Here is a 16,636-nt window from a genome sequence, read left to right as displayed (position 1 = left end):
GAACACCAGGAGGAGGAGACTTCACGCTGTGTGAAGATCTCTAAGCGCTGCGGAGCCGATTGGACCCATTGCATTTCAAGCAGGCAACAGGGGTCTGATCAGCCTCTAGCCTCTCCCCGTCACCGAGCGCAAACCTCGATGTATCCCTCTCCCTGCGCGCAAAAGGATCCACGGAGCTTCGACAACTCCATGGAAGTGATCTGAGTGTTGTTTGAGTCCTCAAACGAGGATTTAAGCGGAGCTGTGCCTGGGAAACTGTCCAGCCTACACCGCGACCATCTTCGGTGTAAGTAAACAATCTTGAATCAACCATTACGCATCCGTGCCTAATTCCAGCGTGTCGCCTGTTCTCTCCGACCCAGCGTGCCCGGGTTGCTGGCCACAGCCCGTGCGGCGCGAAAAAGGGCCCTGATCGCTCCCGGCCCGCACACAGTGTAGGGGAGATACAGAGCTGCACATAGCATCCCTGGCATTGGGGCACGAATGGGCAGCCTCCCACCTTAATTAACATCTTACTTAATTAAGAACAAGGCAGGCAGGAGAGTCAGGTGGGTGGCATGCCCATAGGCAAGTGGGGAACCTAGCACTGTGGCTAGGTGGGAGCCCCACTTTGGTTATTGAATTGGTATTGGTGATTGTGGCAATTTACAGGAATGCAGCTGGGCAGCCCTGCAGGTAAATCTGTGGAGGGGAAGGGGAGTTGCGGGGGAGGGAGGGGGAAGATCAAGACCCCCACAGTGAGGGAAGGAGTGGGGGACGGGCAGGGGCAGAGACTGGGGCTGTAGGCACTGTCCAGCTAGGCCAGTGAATGGGACTGGGGCAGGGAGTGGGACAGAGCCAGGGGCAGCTTGTCCAGGGAATCAGTTTCCTGGCGCTGAAAAATGAATTTTAGTTCAAGTGCCGCCACCACAATTTTTAAGTGCAGGGACACTTAACTGCAGCTGAGCCAAGTGGGGCAAGGGTGGATGTGGGCTGCTCACTGAGGGCTCGGGGTTCTCTGCTCTGCTGCTTTTGCCCTAGGGGCTCCAAGTTGGATGTGTGCCCCTTGCCTGCCTGGCAGCTGGGGGCACAACTCACCACCCCTGCTGCTGTCAAGCAGGCATGGGATGCATGACCCACATGGAGCCCCTGGCACAAAGGCAGCAGAGTGGAGAACCCTGAGCCCACAGTGGGCAGCCTGCATCTGTCCTATGCACAAATCTGGGGGGCACATGCCCCCCTCATGCCTCTCCCAGGGGGTAAGCGCAGTGGCAGGGAGCCCTGGCCCCAGGTCCCATTCACTGGGACATTCCCCCAGCCCCTTCCCCACTCCCTCATCACCATGGGGGCCTCAATCTGCCTCCCCCACACCACTCTTCCCTTTCCCCATGCCCCTTGCCCTCCACAGACTTACCTGCAGGGCCCTGCTCTCCACACTGCCCAGCTGCATTCCTGGCCAGGTACATGCGTTTGGCTGCATGCATGCACGCAGCATTTGGGGGCCCCAGCCAGAAGGCACATTATATTTATCAGTGACATTATTGACTACACCAGCAAAAAAAAAACCTGATAGCCAATAATTTTCCTTTTATTGGTGCCGATCCAATAAAGTGATTTATAGCAGTTAGGAACTAACTCAATAAAATCTATGCTAAAATACCTGTTTCTATTACCAAAAGCATTGATTTAATAATATGCAATAAAATCTCACAAGAGGATTAATGATTTGAAACTTTCATAGAAGTTTATATTTATATTTAGAAGGTGAATTTCCCCAAGCAAAAAGTCTTGTATGTGGCTGCATTCTGATGATTGGTCTATTACTGGATGTTACAATGCAAAACTGACACTGTCTTTTTTTTAAATGACATATCCAGGAAGATAAATGATACAACTTTTTTGTTTGAGAAAGCAGACTACGGAAAGAGGAAATGGTTTCATCATCTGCGGACAATCTGGTTTGGATGTCATCACCGCTTTATTTTCTTCGTAATCAGAATTAACTGCTAAAACTAGTTTCAGAATTAGTTTTTAGTGTTCTGAGGAAGAGAAATAATGGAAATTGGAATTCAGCATATGTCCTCAGCAGTATTTCAGTAGCATGGAGCAGTTATATATTCACAGAAATTAAAAGCTAAGATTTATATTTAAAACGTAGAAGAAATTGACAAGCATATTCTTAATTATTTCTGAAGTTATCCATCTGAATAACTGGTGGGGGAAAAAAACTTTCCAGGGTTATTTTCAGACTTTCCCGGAGCTCTGAGGTGCTGCTTTTGTGCATGCTCATCCTCTTCCTCTAGCTTTGCACGCACCAAACCTGGAAATGAGGTTTGCAGTGTAAATTAATGGTAGACTAGTTTGCAAAATATCTTGAAATCTTTCAAATAAATGTTATATCTAGGAGTCCGGCAGTTCTCTTCAACTGCCACATTTTCTTGCAAAAGTAGCTAAGATATAAAAGCAGCAAAAAATACAGTCATCGTTGTCCTCTGAGGATCTCTCAAAGAGGATATCTTAGTCCTGCATTGTTCAGCCACTGAGCTTATACAGACTTCTCCAATTTCCTTTATTTCTGACGAATAGTCACCTCTGCAAAAAAAAGTCAACGAGAACAATGAGTATATGAGTTGGTACCAAGGTACATGTTGAAATGAAGCTAATACAACAGCAACATAGTGGATTAGTCTATGGGGGTGTGACAGGAGGCCATCTCACAGCTGGTCAAATCATTGGCCCTCCCACCTGTCTAGGGCAGTCTGCCCACCTACCTCACCTGTCATGCCTTTGATGTATCTAATTAGGAGCTTATATATAAGGCAGGAGGCTTCCCATTTTACTACCTGATGCCAAGGGCTTAATACACAGCTCCAAACCTCCCCTTATACTGTGTCCCATGCCTTGCAGATGGCATCACTATATGGCTCCAGTCCCACAATGGACATCCTTCTATGCCCACCTGGCGTTTGCACCCTAACTGGATCCCTCCTTTTCAGGTAATCTACTCTGCCCTCATTCTGGGCTTCCAAGCTCCCTGAGCCCTTATGCCTCTCAGCAGTGGCCCCCTCCAGGACCTTTGGCCACACAAGCCCTGGCCTTGCCTCTAGGTCAGTCAGAACCCCAGGCCCCTGGATCTGGGCATCCCTCACGGTGGGCGCTCTGGCCCTTTGATCGTCCTGGCCTCAGCATTGACCAGTTGAGGGTTTCTCTGGTTAGGTTATTGAGTCTCTCTCTCTCTCTCTCTCTCTCTCTCTCTCTCTCTCGTATGGGTCCACCTTCTTGGGCCCCTCCAAACCCAGCTTACTCAATCCCTAAGATCAGCCCATGTGTTACACAACCTTCTCACTGCTTTCTCACATGCCCTCTTACTGGGTCCACTACACCCCCTCACTGGGGCTCTCAGCCTTATGCCATTTGGGTCTCAGGCTTGATGACATGCCTGCACCCTTTGCCTGTCCCCTCTATGTGGTAACCCCCAGGTCATGGGGGCTGAGACTACATGGCACCCCATACTTGCCTTTCACTAAGGATGTACTAGTGTGGCATTTCCTGGGGACCACCCTGCCATAGCGGGATGTAATTTTAGGTCACCATCCAACCCTAATAAGGTGTAGTTTTAGGTCATGCCCCAGGACCAGGAACCTCCTCCATCCCCATAGTTCCTACCTTTAACCTCCAGATGCTCTGGGAGCAGGAGCTCTGGCTAGCAATATTATCCCTCTGGCTCCCTGCAGCAACTACCTGCTCAGCTCTGAGGGCCTGGGTTTATATTGAGGCTGCTCAGCCCCATCCTTGAATCCAGGTCAGCCCCATCCTCCCATGGGTTTATATTGAGGCTGCCCAGACCCATCGTCCCACGGTCATGTGACTGCCCTGTTAGGCTGTACTGCACCTGCCGGCAGCTCCACAGCCTGCTTAAGCCTCTTAACGTGGCAGGCACCAAAGGTACTCTGCCACAGGGGGAAACCATAAACAGAGTTATTGCATGGAAATTATTTTTTTCAAAAATATTCTAAATATAGGTTAAATGTATGTACATCTACAAAATGTTACTCTTTAAGAAAATATACATCACAATCTTTGTAATTTAATTGTTTGTTACTTTAAAAATAATGATTCTGAGCTCTGGCCAGCACCTGAGCAGAGAAGTAGACTGAAGTGCAGAAAAAAGTGAAAGTATTAACTGCATATAATCCTACATTAGCAAGCCCCCTTATTTCATTACAAAAAATTGTTTTTGAATGGGCATGGACTTAAAATTTTACAGAATTCAAACTGTTGCTTGTAGTCAATTAGAGAGTAATGATAGTATCTTCTCTAGTATATAGTGCATACTATTTTGATAGCATTGTCCAGAACCTTGAATTCCTAGAATTTATGCTGGTTTATTTGTGGTGTGTTTGAGATTGATACCACAGTGTAAGTGAGGGAAACTGCTAGTGCAGTTGAAGCACGGTGGGCTGTTAGAGCACAGTCAGGTCATTATCATACAGAGGGTGTATCGACATGTAACATTAATCTGAAACAAACTCTGGAGCACTTTGAGCTGGAGAAACTATTCCCAGGTGCAGCACCTACACATGTGCCTGGGACAGCAGCAATTTTAGCTGGGATGGAGCAAGCCTGGGCTGGCAGGGGGCACAGGGGAGGAGGAGGGGGATCAGCCCCAGGCTCCAGGTGGTGGCACTGGGTGGCAGAGGGGCTGATTGGGGCACGAGGGTACTGATTCTGTAGAGCCGTGTAGTTTGGTGGCAGGCAGGAGTCTGGCCCTTGCCAGGTTACTGTCTTCATGTGCGTTTCAGCACAGTCAATTGCTCCACCACAAGACAGTACTGTCCCCAATCATACTTTTTTACAGCAGAGTTAATTGGTTTACTGAGCCTTAATACAAGCACATGTGTAGACAGTGACACTTTACTGAGGAGCTAATTAGTCTACTCCACTGTAAAGCACATGTGTAGATGCACCCAGAGTGTTCCTTCGTGAAACTGCACATCCTGTCCTTGTAATACACTTAAGGCAGGGGTGTCTCACATACAGCCCACTGTATCTGATCTGCGGAGCCCTACAATTTGACTCCCAGTGCTGCCCTGCTGACCTACATGCTGTGCCACAGACCCAGGCCGCACTACCCCTGGCACTTGCTGGGGCTGTGTCCTGGGCTAAGTCAAATGTGGTACCTACTCAAGCCAGCATCCTGGACTAGCCTGGGTGGGTACTATGTGTACTCGTGGCTCAGGCATGCAAGCAGGGGGTCTATGGGCCTTATCTGGTGCGTGGAAAAGCACCATGCACCTCATCCAGTCCATAGGGCCAGATGAGTTTGACACCCCTGACATAAGGAAACAATTATTCAAGGGGGTATGCCACTTTTCCCCCTTTAAGTAGCATTTAATGCATTCTGATGCAGGGCCTGATACTTACCAGACAAGCTTTATTTAACGTCTGGATTAACCAATGAACTGGAGGTTTAATAAATAGGGGATCCATACTTTCTAATGGATGTTGTCAGAGGGAACACGTGTTGTTGTTGTTAATTTTTTTTAAGTCCACGTGAGTTGTTAGATCAAGTTTTGAAATCTGCTAGTGAGAGCAAGAGCATGATAGTAGTAAAGTTCAAACTGAAACAGTTTACGAGCAGTTCACTGAGACTTAATGGGGAGGTAGCTTTTAAAGATTTACCAGTGCCCTAACAACCTTGCAGTGAATGATGGAGCTTTCTTAGCCACTGAAAATGAACCTAAGGAATGCTTTCTAAGAGTTTTGAATAGACTGAAGAAGTATGGTCTAAAACTTTCGCTTTCAAATTCAGTTTCAGATCTTGGTGGAATATTAGTGTCATTATCTCCCAAGGTGGAATTTCTTCAAATATGGAAAAAATAGATGCCATTATGACATGGACACTTCCATGACTAGTACAGGTCTTCATGCATTTCAAGAATTTGCTCAGTACTATTGTAGGGTTTGGGGGAAGTAATCTATCATTGCACAACCTTTGAATTCTCTTCTTGCATAATGTCAGAAAGCAAGTAAAATGAGAGGAATCGCAAAACTATGGGGTTAGAAAGGACCTTTAGAAGTTATACTCAAATCCCCTGCCCAACTATTAGGTAATAAATTGGAATTATTAGTATTGAAACAGGCATCTTTTGATAAATTCCATGGCTATTTACGTGTTGCAGAATTCAAAATGACAACTGATACAAATCTGTTTAATTATGTACATCAGTACATAAATAAGTTTTCAACTAGCAGGGAGTGCACCAGCACTCTCAGGGGGTGCACGTACGCCCCCATGCACCCCCTATGTGTTGCCACTACTGCGAGCTATGTGACTCTTTAGCATAGAGAAGCGCAGGCTCAGGGGTGACTTGGGGGTAGCCTATAAGTACATAAGGGATGTACATCAGGATCTGGGGAACCCCTGTTCATCAGAGCACCCCAAGGGATGACAAGGTCCAACAGTAAGAAACTCTTGCAAGACTGTTTTAGGCTGGACATAAAGAAAAACTTCTTTACTGTCCGAGCCCACAAGGCCTGGAACAGACTCCCCCAGAGGTGGTGCAGGCACCTACTCTGGACACTTTTAAGAAATATTTGGGCGTTTATCTTGCTGGGATCCTTTGACCCGAGCTGACTTCCTGCCCCTGAAGCTGGTGTTCTGGACTTGATGATCTTTCGAGGTCGCTTCCAGCCCTAATATCTATGAAAAATCGCACCTCAGCTCAACCTCACAGGCTATGATACTGCCGCTATGCAGATTACATACATTACATGCACCTGGTGATGAACAGATACGCTCCCTGTCACAATTCAGTTGACATTAACTGTAAGTCCAATAAAGTCAGATGCCATACCAGTTCTCTCTCAAAGAGCCCATTAAACTGTTTTAGTTTTTGAATATGAGCAAAAAATAAAACAGAGAAGATTAATAAAATGTTTTTCCAATCCACCTATTCCAGGTATTTCTACACTGAAGTCTGTCATGTAGAGATACCCTAGCTTGCTTTAAATGAGCTAACATGGGCACCGGATGCATCTTTTCAAGAGGAGGATAAATTAGCCTGTGTTGACCTCTGTAGCTGAGCAGCACAAGCTACAAGATTTCTACCAGTCCTGCCTTGCGATGAGGGCAGTATATCACAGAGATTTCAAACTAACACTAAGGTTCTGTTTCTATTTACCAGGGTAGATTGCATTAAAATGAAAGTGGTCAAATTCACTGCATTATGACATAAATCAACAAAAAGTAAACCTTTATTTAAATCGTTGCTTTTTTATCTTGTTTTGCATTTCTATTTTTCAGTAATTTTCCAAAAGAAATTTTGATTTGCTACTAAACATGGCTTTTATATCAAATGTGATACTTGTTATTTGCTAAGTAGTTATTTGCACATTATATTTTTGCATATTTACGTTATACTGGGAAGTCTCACACACAGCCTGCAGGCTGGATCTGGCCCCACATTGACCCACATTCTGCACCACACCAACCATATGCTCAGGTCCAGGGTGTGTGGAATCCATGGGCCTAATACAGTCCATACTCTGGTCCTGTGCCACTTCATGTGGCTTACAGGACCAAATGAGTTTGACCCTGCATGATTCATATTACATAGTCTAATTGTGCAATGATTCAAATTCTTCATTTTTATATTAAGAAATACTACATTTAGAGATCAAAATACATTCTGCATGTAAAACCGATTTACTAAGCAAAGAAAGTATTAGCCATAGATAGTAAATTAAACATATTTGTTTTTGGTCACCTTCAGGGCCTTAGAATTAGTAGAGGTCATTCTTTCAGATCTCATCTTCATTCATAGGTTGGGAGAAAAACTCCTTTCTTCCTTTTTCAACTCCCAGTAACTCTCCCATATTTAAATGAACCAGTCATTGAACTGAACTAGCTGAATAAACTGAAATGATGAAAACATTTTCTCTGCACCCACTTATGAAGCTACGATAGTCAAATGTTGGTTTATCACTTCAGCAAACTCTGGATCCCAGTACTTGGTCACCACTAGTTCAGTGGTTTAACTTCTTTGACTCTGGCAGCAAAGGTCACCTTTAAAATTATTTGTAATATAATTATATACATATTAAGTCCTCCCATAAAAAATGATATCCTATTATAATTTTAAATGCAATTGTATTTTAAAAATAAAAAAACCCTGTCCTTTTTTAAAATATTAATATTTATCCACCCTCCATTTATTGGAAAGTTTTACCATATCATAATATATATCTAACAGCTAAGATTCCAGAGAGCAAATCAAGGCACACCATTCTAGGATAAGAAGGAGAAATACGAGACCTGGCTATATTTGTGAAACTGGTCAAAGCTTTTCCTAGTCTGACGGGGATTTTGTACAGGAATGTCCAGATGCAAGGAGATCTGGGACAGCTAATGTTTTCCTAACACTTGCTGAGTCTCAACATTAGAATAATGAGAGGCCACACGAGAGCAGGAATAACTCAAGTTAACTAGAATTTTTCTTGAACTCAACTGACCCAAGAGATAGGAAGGAAATACTGAACCATGTAGGATCTTGCACAACTACTTAACATCCCCAAGAAAATCCAGTCAATTGACTCATTTTCTTATATATTTGTAGGCTTGGCAGAAGTTGATCATACAGGGGCCAAATTTCCACAAAGCCCAGCTCACCCTGGCCTGGCCCCTGTGTGATCAGGGCAGGGGCCAAACTCCAGGCATAGCCCAGCCTGGCCAGGCCAAGCCCCTGCATGACTGGGACAGGGCCAAACTCCCATGGAGACTGGGCTGGGCTTCGTGAGGGTTTGGCCTCTGCCCCAGCTAGGACCTGGGTAGAGGAAGTGGCCATTGGCACTAGTCTTCCTGCTGCTACCAGCCCTGTCCCTCCAACCTCCCATCCCAGCACAACCTTACTGGCACACCCCCACGCTCCTGCAGTGACCTGTGTGTGTGTGTGTGTATATGTGTGTGTGTGTGTGTACATGTGCATGTGTGCACAACACCCCCTGACCTGGATCTCCTTACTTCTGTCCCAGATTTTCTTTTTTACACCTCGTTTACATAAATTTTGATGATTACTGATATGTCAGTCTGTGAGTGTCAGGGGAAATCAATGTCTATTGATAAAAATCGAATCCTCCCAAATCTATAAATATGGTAGAAACAGAAGCAAAGATAGACAACCAGGACTTAATGTATAGAATGGTACCATGGTACAACTGGAAAAAAAATCTGCATTTTTAATATCTAAAATGTGACCTCTGCTACCAAGTTGTCTGTGGTTTGCAATTCAGCAGCAATGACAATCTGAGGGAACACAACAGTCTTTACGAAACGCCTATGAGTCAGAATTTGCTGGTCATATCATTTAGCTAGTAAAAGAAAGTGATAAATCAAATGGCAAACAAGGAATGACAAACTGCCATGTCTACTATGGAACAAGGGGAACGAGTTCTGATACATAATCATAGCCCTAGAGCAGCGGTTCTCAACCAGAGTGCCAGAGCACCCCGTGGTGCCACCAAATCTTCTCAAGTGCGCTGGGAGGCGTGAAGAGATAGGTGACATGTTATAATTGGTGTGGGCAATTATTTGGACCCACGGGCCACATAGGGAGTTTTGGTGAGCTGTCACAGGCTGGGCCAGGTCAGCAACCCCCCGCCACCTGGGCACAGCAGCTCACCAAAACTCCCTGTGTGGGATGGAGCCACAGGTAGATGGGGAGTGGGATTTGGAAGTGGGGTGGGCAGGTGAGGCTGGAATCATGGGGCGGGGACACAGAATGACAATGCAGAGCCAGGGCCCGAGGCACAGTTGCGATCCACTGCCCACACACCCCTGTGACAGGCACAGGTTCCATTGGCAGGGACATGTGGGAAGTGGATTACGGCTCTGCCCCGGCCCCGCACCGTCACCACCCCAAGAATCTGGCCCTGGCCCCAGATGCAGCTCCCTGCCCACCCACAGCCCTATCCTGTCTAGGGTGACCACCTTTTTCAAATTGAAAGGTGGGTCGCATACTCTCCCCCACCCATGGCACAGACCAGAGTAGAGCCAAGCATAGCCTGTGAGGGGCAGGGGCGGGGGCAGATGCAGGCTGTCCGCTATGGGCTTGGGGCTCCCCACCCTGCTGCCCTACCCCGGGAGCCCTGGGCTGGCTATGCTGCCATGGCGAGGTGACCCCTGCCTGCCCAGCAGCAGTGAGAAGCACAACTCCATGCCATCATGGCTGCTGATGGGCAGGCAGGGGGTACCTCACAGTGGCAATGTGGCTGGTGCAAGGCTTCTGGGGGAGGGTAGGAGGGCTGAGAGCCCCAAGCCGTCGTCCTCCCCTGAACTGCACACAAGTCTAGTAGGGCACATGCCCCTGCCATGCCCCCCTCCCCAGGACTGCACACAGCAATGGGGAGCTGGGCCCCTCCACCCACCCCCTGGATGAGCCACCTGTGGCTCTGCCCCCTCCCCAACCAGGCCCAGCAGCCACACATTCCTAACCCAGGCCCCATCCACTACCCTGCCTGGACAGTGCCCCAGCCTCAGCTGCCAACCCTGCCCCACTCCCTCCCTCACTATGGGGGCCTCAGTCTGCCCCCCACCCCCAGCTTACCTGCAGGCAGCTGGGGGAGCTGCTGTACATCACTGCCTGGGCCCGGGTTGCTTGCCACATGCATGTGTACGTGTGCACACGTGCACATGTTGTCTCCTGCTTCCCACCCCTCCTAGCCCCAAGCAGACCCTTGCAAGCTGGAACTTACCAGTCTGCAAGGGGAAACCTGATGTTTCCTGCAGTTTTCCGTGGAGAACAGAAAACCCACATCCCTGCATGATACTGGGAATCCAAGACAAATGCTGTCTCAAAGTCATGAAGCTCAGGACTTGATGTTCCCATTCTGGGGCTGTCCTGCCCAATTAGGGATGGGTGGTCACCCTAATCCTGTCTGCCTGGCCATGCCTGGCTGTGTGGGTCCTGGCTGGTCTTCATGGAGACCTTGGGATCATACAGTGGTGACAGCGTGAGGCCAGGGCCAAGGCAGAGCCATGATCCACTCCCTGGATGTCTCTATGGTCAAAACTGGTGTCTGTCAGAAGGGCTCCAGGGAGCAGATCATGGCTCTGCCGCGCTCCCAGTCCCGCAATGTCACTGCCCCCAGGATCCTGGGGTCTCTATGGAGACCAGCCAGGAGCCAGGCGGTCAGGGCTGCGGATGGGCAGGGAGCTGCATCCAGGGCTAGGTCCAGGATCTTGGAGCAGTGACAGCACAGGGCCGGGGCCAGGGCAGAGCCATGATCCACCTTGTGGAACCTGCACCCATTGCAAGGCCGAGCAAGCAGCTGATCGTGGCTCTGACCCAGGCCCTGGCCCTGCATTGTCACTGGCCCAAGATCTGGGGTCTCCCTGGCCCCATCCACCCATCTCACTCCCTGATGCCACTCCCCGCCCACCCGCAGCCCCATCCCAGCCACCTGGCCAAGTGCTTTGCACGTGCGGATCCTGCCCCAGCAGTGGGTATGAGGCAGACAGGCCAGGGTCCCCAGGCAGCAGGGATGGGTCTAGTGGCTGCAGCAGCCAGAAGGAGCCACACCACTGAGGCTGCTGGAAGCAAGTCCGGCCACCATACCGCACCAGTCCTGCTGCACACCTGGGGACAGCAGGACTGGCCACACACATCATGGCCTGGACTGCTCCCTGTGCCTGAGTCAGGCAGGATCAAGGGACCTATCACAGGCTGGACAAAATCCCTTGGCAGGCCACATCCAGCCCGTGGGCCATATTTTGCCCACCCCTGTGTTAGAAGAGAAGCAGCTAAACTAAGCAGATAAGTACTTGTCACTGCCTGGACAATCCCCTATTCCTACTGCCACGCCCTTCTGCAAGGAGGTAAGCACTGTAATCTATAAATTAGTTTTTAAAATTGGGTGCCACTCAATTCACAAAAGAACCTCGAGTCCAAAAAAGTTAAGAAGCATTGCCCTAGAAGAAAGCAAGAACTTGAAAACAGGTGGGAGCCACTTGCACATATGATTAGAAAACAATGGTTTATGTAGCTACATGGTATAACCAGAATTGGGAGCAGGTACCATTTGATCTCCTCACAAAGACAGGCTTTTCCCTGTTGATTTAATAATGCACCAGAACATATGGAGGTGGAACTGCTGCAGCAGACTCTATGACACTGGAGAACCCAGAAGAAAGTAGCTAGTGCAAGCACTCAGGCAGTGGAGATAGATAAAATCTTAGTTTAATCTGACTGTAAAGTGAACTCAGTTCTCTAGCAGAGATATTTGGTCCCAACTACAGTATTTCACAGGATGAAGATCAGTGGGAAGAGATATAAACGTTTCACAAGATGATCTCATATGTCAGCTGCACTCCTTGGACCCAGAAGAGAACAGCACACCTCTTTCCCACAGTCCTGCAATGCAGTCTAAAGACCCTCACAGCCAGAGCAAGTCTAGTCCAAAAGTCAACATTTGGCTTTCTCTTCAGCTTCCAGTTTTTAATCTAGTCCACAGTTCAGTGGCTCAGTCCAAAGCCTCCAACTTCCCCATTTATAAATTTTCCACACTGAGCTCCAGCCCACTTCTCTCTCAGATAACGGATGTGTGTGAAACCTTTAAGACTGCTGGCCTTAAGGCAGGGGTGGGCAATTATTTTGGGTGGAGGGCCGCTTACTGAGTTTTGGCAAGCCATCGAGGGCTGCATGACAGGCAGCCGGGGCAGATAAATATTAACTTTCTAAATTTTTTAGGGGCCCCGTGGGCCAGATAGAATGGCCTGGCAGGCCGCATTCAGCCCCTGGGCCACATTTTGTCCACCCCTGCCTTAAGGTAAACCCTATACACAACTGCAGAGAGAGCTACCGAGTATGCCCAAAAGCAACTGTACCCTCACTCTCTGCCTGTGCAAAATGTCTCTGAGTTCTTAAAACTGGCCCACCTCCTTTTGTGCAAGTATGCAGAGACAATGGGTTTAATAAAAATCCAGGCCTTCTTCCCACTGTTTCGTCCCCTCTTTAAATTAAAAACAAAGCCAATGACTGCAGAAACAGTGTGTTGTTAGGTAAATTTCCCAGGATGATCTGTTATGCCAACTGACCTTGCCAAATTCCAAACTCTGTCTATTCCCCATCAATTTTGACGCACACAAATTCTGCACTTTCCCTTCTACAAAAACAATTACAGTATTATTTGTGCAGTATGGCCACTGCCTTCCAAAATCCGAAATACTTAGAACAACTACTAACAATGTACTTGTTATTTTATTGGTCCCTGACTGGCAACATGGAAGTATAATTTGCAGAAGTACTGAAAACTCAGTGCGCTCCATGGCAAGTCATTGGGACCTTTCAATGTATAAACTGCCATATGCTACTAAATACTCGGAAAAATCATGTCCTTTGAATCTCAAATTGGTGACCCAATATTAGTGGGTATTTTTGGTCTCAACTTTCAGTTTTTAAGTCATTCAGATACTGGAGTGCTTCAAATAGGAAACGATTAATTCTATTTTCAGAACAGGGTTTCTAATAGTGTGCTATAAATAAAGGTAAACAATGAGCAACATGGAGAAACCAAAACATTGAATAGTTGCTCATTTAAACTACACTGTCCATCCTGTGCAGTAAAGGAAACATAATTATGCTCAAAATGTTCATGTAAGTAACTATTATAAAGCACATGCATTAGGGGTTTGAATTAGAGATTCACAGGTAACTTTAATTATGTCATTTCCCAATGTCCCTAGTGTTTTTGTGTAATATAAAGCATTTAAGGGAATTAAGTTCCCAATTCTCATTTAATTCCAATGAGAATACTGAAAATCTCTAAAGTAATGGTAATACATTATGCTTATGCAGGGCTCTAAAACTGTTCATTATTTAAACCTGACAACAGTTTTGCAGGGTAGGGAAATATTACCCTAAGTTTACAAATCAATTAATTTAATAACAATCTTAACATAATATAAAGAGTCACTGACACAGGCAGACATAGAACTCCAGGCACTAGACATGTCAGAACAGCAGTGGATAGTATCTAAGTCTTAAAAAAACAAAACCTGACATAACAGTCAAATATCTGAATATGTCTGTGAATTGCATTACAGAGGTTTTACTGTAAAAGATTTTTGGTGGCAAATCATGTAAAAATGATTGTGACAAAAAATTCACTTTTGCTTTATATTAAACCACATATGAAACAATTGTATACGTTTGTGAGACTCATCCTACTGTGCTGCCAGACAGAATTGTCAGTTTATAGTCATTACAAGTGCAAATGGTATTTAAAGCAAGTTTTCAAAGGCTATAATTACGTGGTTGAAATGAGGTTCCAAAACAAGGGGAAAGAAGGGAATGCCATCTGACATGTTTCAATAAATATTTTTTTCCTTTATTCTTTAAAATATATTCTATTATTATACTGTCTGGCTTTGTATCAGCTATGGTTGCTGTTACAACTCTATACTGAACGATTCAGTTTTCTCTCACAGGAAGACACGTGTAGATGAAATAATTCAGCACATTGACTGACTGAATTACAGCTAAAGTAACAACATGAAATAGACTTTATGAAATAAAATTATATGAAATTTATATTTAAACTCGTTTCCTATTTATTTGGCTGTTTTTTGGACAACTGCTATTGAACTTTACTTAAGGACAAATTCTGTCTCCAGAGCTGTATTGTATACCTGGTATTTAGTTTAAGTCAAATGGTTTAGTGACCTAAACCTGTCTCCCTGGTTGTCAATTATTTACTACAAGGAAAGGCACTCTAGAAAAACCTATATAGGTAGGTAAATGAAGTCAGATAGTTCTTACTACTTCCTATTTCTAAAATATGTGTAGCATGACTCAATTGAAAATCATGTCATGCTACAAAAATCTCATCACACCTTGACACCCTTCTAGCACCCACCAGTTTATTTATCTCCTGCTACTGGGAGCCCTGAAATTTCAGTAAATCATCAAATTCAAGTCAGATATCACTAGTCACACACAGATGTTACATGATATTTCTAATAAAATATTGCTAATTACCAGAAACTGTAATTATTTCTGAATTACTAATAGAGTATGTGGCCTATGAAAAAATAAATGGAGACTTTCAGTCATGCAGGGGTGTAGGTTGTAGCCGCGTTGGTCTAAGGACATAGGCAGACAAGGTTCCTTGGGTGAATTTGATATCTTTTATTAGACCACCCCAAATAGTTGGAGAATAGTTATTAAGCAAGCTTTCGGGTTCAAAAACCCTTCGTCAGGCTAAGGAAGTTTCAGCAGTTGGCGTGTGCTCTTCCTGGATGGAATGAAAAGTAAAGAAACCAGCGGCTGGGTTGGGGACTCAGTTGTCAGGCAGATTATAATGTATCAGAAATCCAATGACTTTCAGTCATAACATCCTGTTATAATTATTTGTCTGTATCAAAGTATTCTGAGAAAGAAGGGCCCACCAACAGACAAACATATCAATTGCTGCTCTTGAGAGAAAGGAACAGCACATGCAATAAATTATATGACCCTTTAAACAATAGAGACTTTTGCCAAAAAAAGCAAAAAACCCAAAAAACTCCAGAGAGATCCACTAGGGAAGAAAAACTGAAGGAAATCTACATGAGACCATAGTAAGACTGTCTGAGCTAGACTGAGATTTACACAGAGACCTATGTTGAGGGTGAGCTGGAGCAGAGCTGACTGAAGCCTGTGCTATACCTTAAAATGGCTCTGCCTGTTCTTTCTGCCATCCTTAGTCCTTTCTGCAGGCCTAAGTGAGCAGGAGGGGAAGGCTGTCATGGCTTTCTTATCTTCTAAGTTGTGTACGCCCCCAAGAATTTGCTGAAACAATAAATCCTGTGCTCCCTCAAACTTGGGAACTATGCCTTGTGCAATGTCTTTGCAAAGGTCAAGCAAAGAGTAAGGGGGAATTAGCGTGCCTCTCTCTCCCTCCCTGTATGCCTCATGTTAGCGCCTGTTGTAACCTGACTAATAACATGTATGAATGTACTAAGGGGCATGGCTACCTTTCTGAGAAACTGCAGCACAAACAAATGAGTGTCATTAAGCAATAATACTTGACTACATGGGGGGGTGCTTTATACTGCGAGTGCCAAGAACTTTCAGTCTCTTGACAGGTACCTGCGTAATAATTACGGTATTACACACCTTGAAGAGTGTTGTTGAGATCATGAAACCCGATAAGCATAACATTAAGTAAATTAAAAGCAAAGTGTCTTATCTTACCAGAGTGGATGTTGTCAATCAACCTGAATATTTGCTTCATTACAGATGTGTTACAGACCTCACCATTTTGTCTTACTAGTTTTAGTACTTTATCACATTCTTCTACAGCTGGCACTTCCTAAGGCTTGAGTTTGGTTTCATGACATTTCCACTGATCAGATGAGCAGTCCTATACAAAAATCTAACGACAATAAACATTTTTATTTTTATAAAATAATAAATATCCTTTATAGCTAATGTCAATATAAATGTTCCCAGAGAACATATAAGATTTAACTGAAGTGCTTTAAAATACCTCAGCCAGTTGTTTATTATAATCTAAATCATTTATCCTAAAAATGAACTGTTTGTAGCTATAATTTTGTTTAAACCTGGAACTTTGTGTCTACTAAAGACAATGGCAAAATTCCCAGTGCATTTAATGG

General features: G+C 45.4%; 1 long non-coding RNA gene across 1 annotated transcript in view; it reads right to left on the bottom strand.

Moving 5' to 3' along the window:
• LOC112549964 overlaps positions 1-16,387 on the bottom strand; it is a 46,545-nt gene extending 30,158 nt beyond the window's left edge. Inside the window, exon 1 of the long non-coding RNA XR_003093622.1 lies at positions 16,212-16,387. This is a non-coding gene — a long non-coding RNA (uncharacterized LOC112549964). The remainder of the gene's footprint in view (positions 1-16,211) is intronic.
• Between the last annotated feature and the right edge of the window lie 249 nt (positions 16,388-16,636).

This window comes from Alligator sinensis, unplaced genomic scaffold (genome assembly GCF_000455745.1).
Source record: "Alligator sinensis unplaced genomic scaffold, ASM45574v1 scaffold199_1, whole genome shotgun sequence".
NCBI classification, from domain to species: Eukaryota; Metazoa; Chordata; order Crocodylia; family Alligatoridae; genus Alligator; species Alligator sinensis.
Note: the sequence above shows the minus strand (reverse complement) of the source record. Positions and strands in the feature narration are given on the sequence as shown.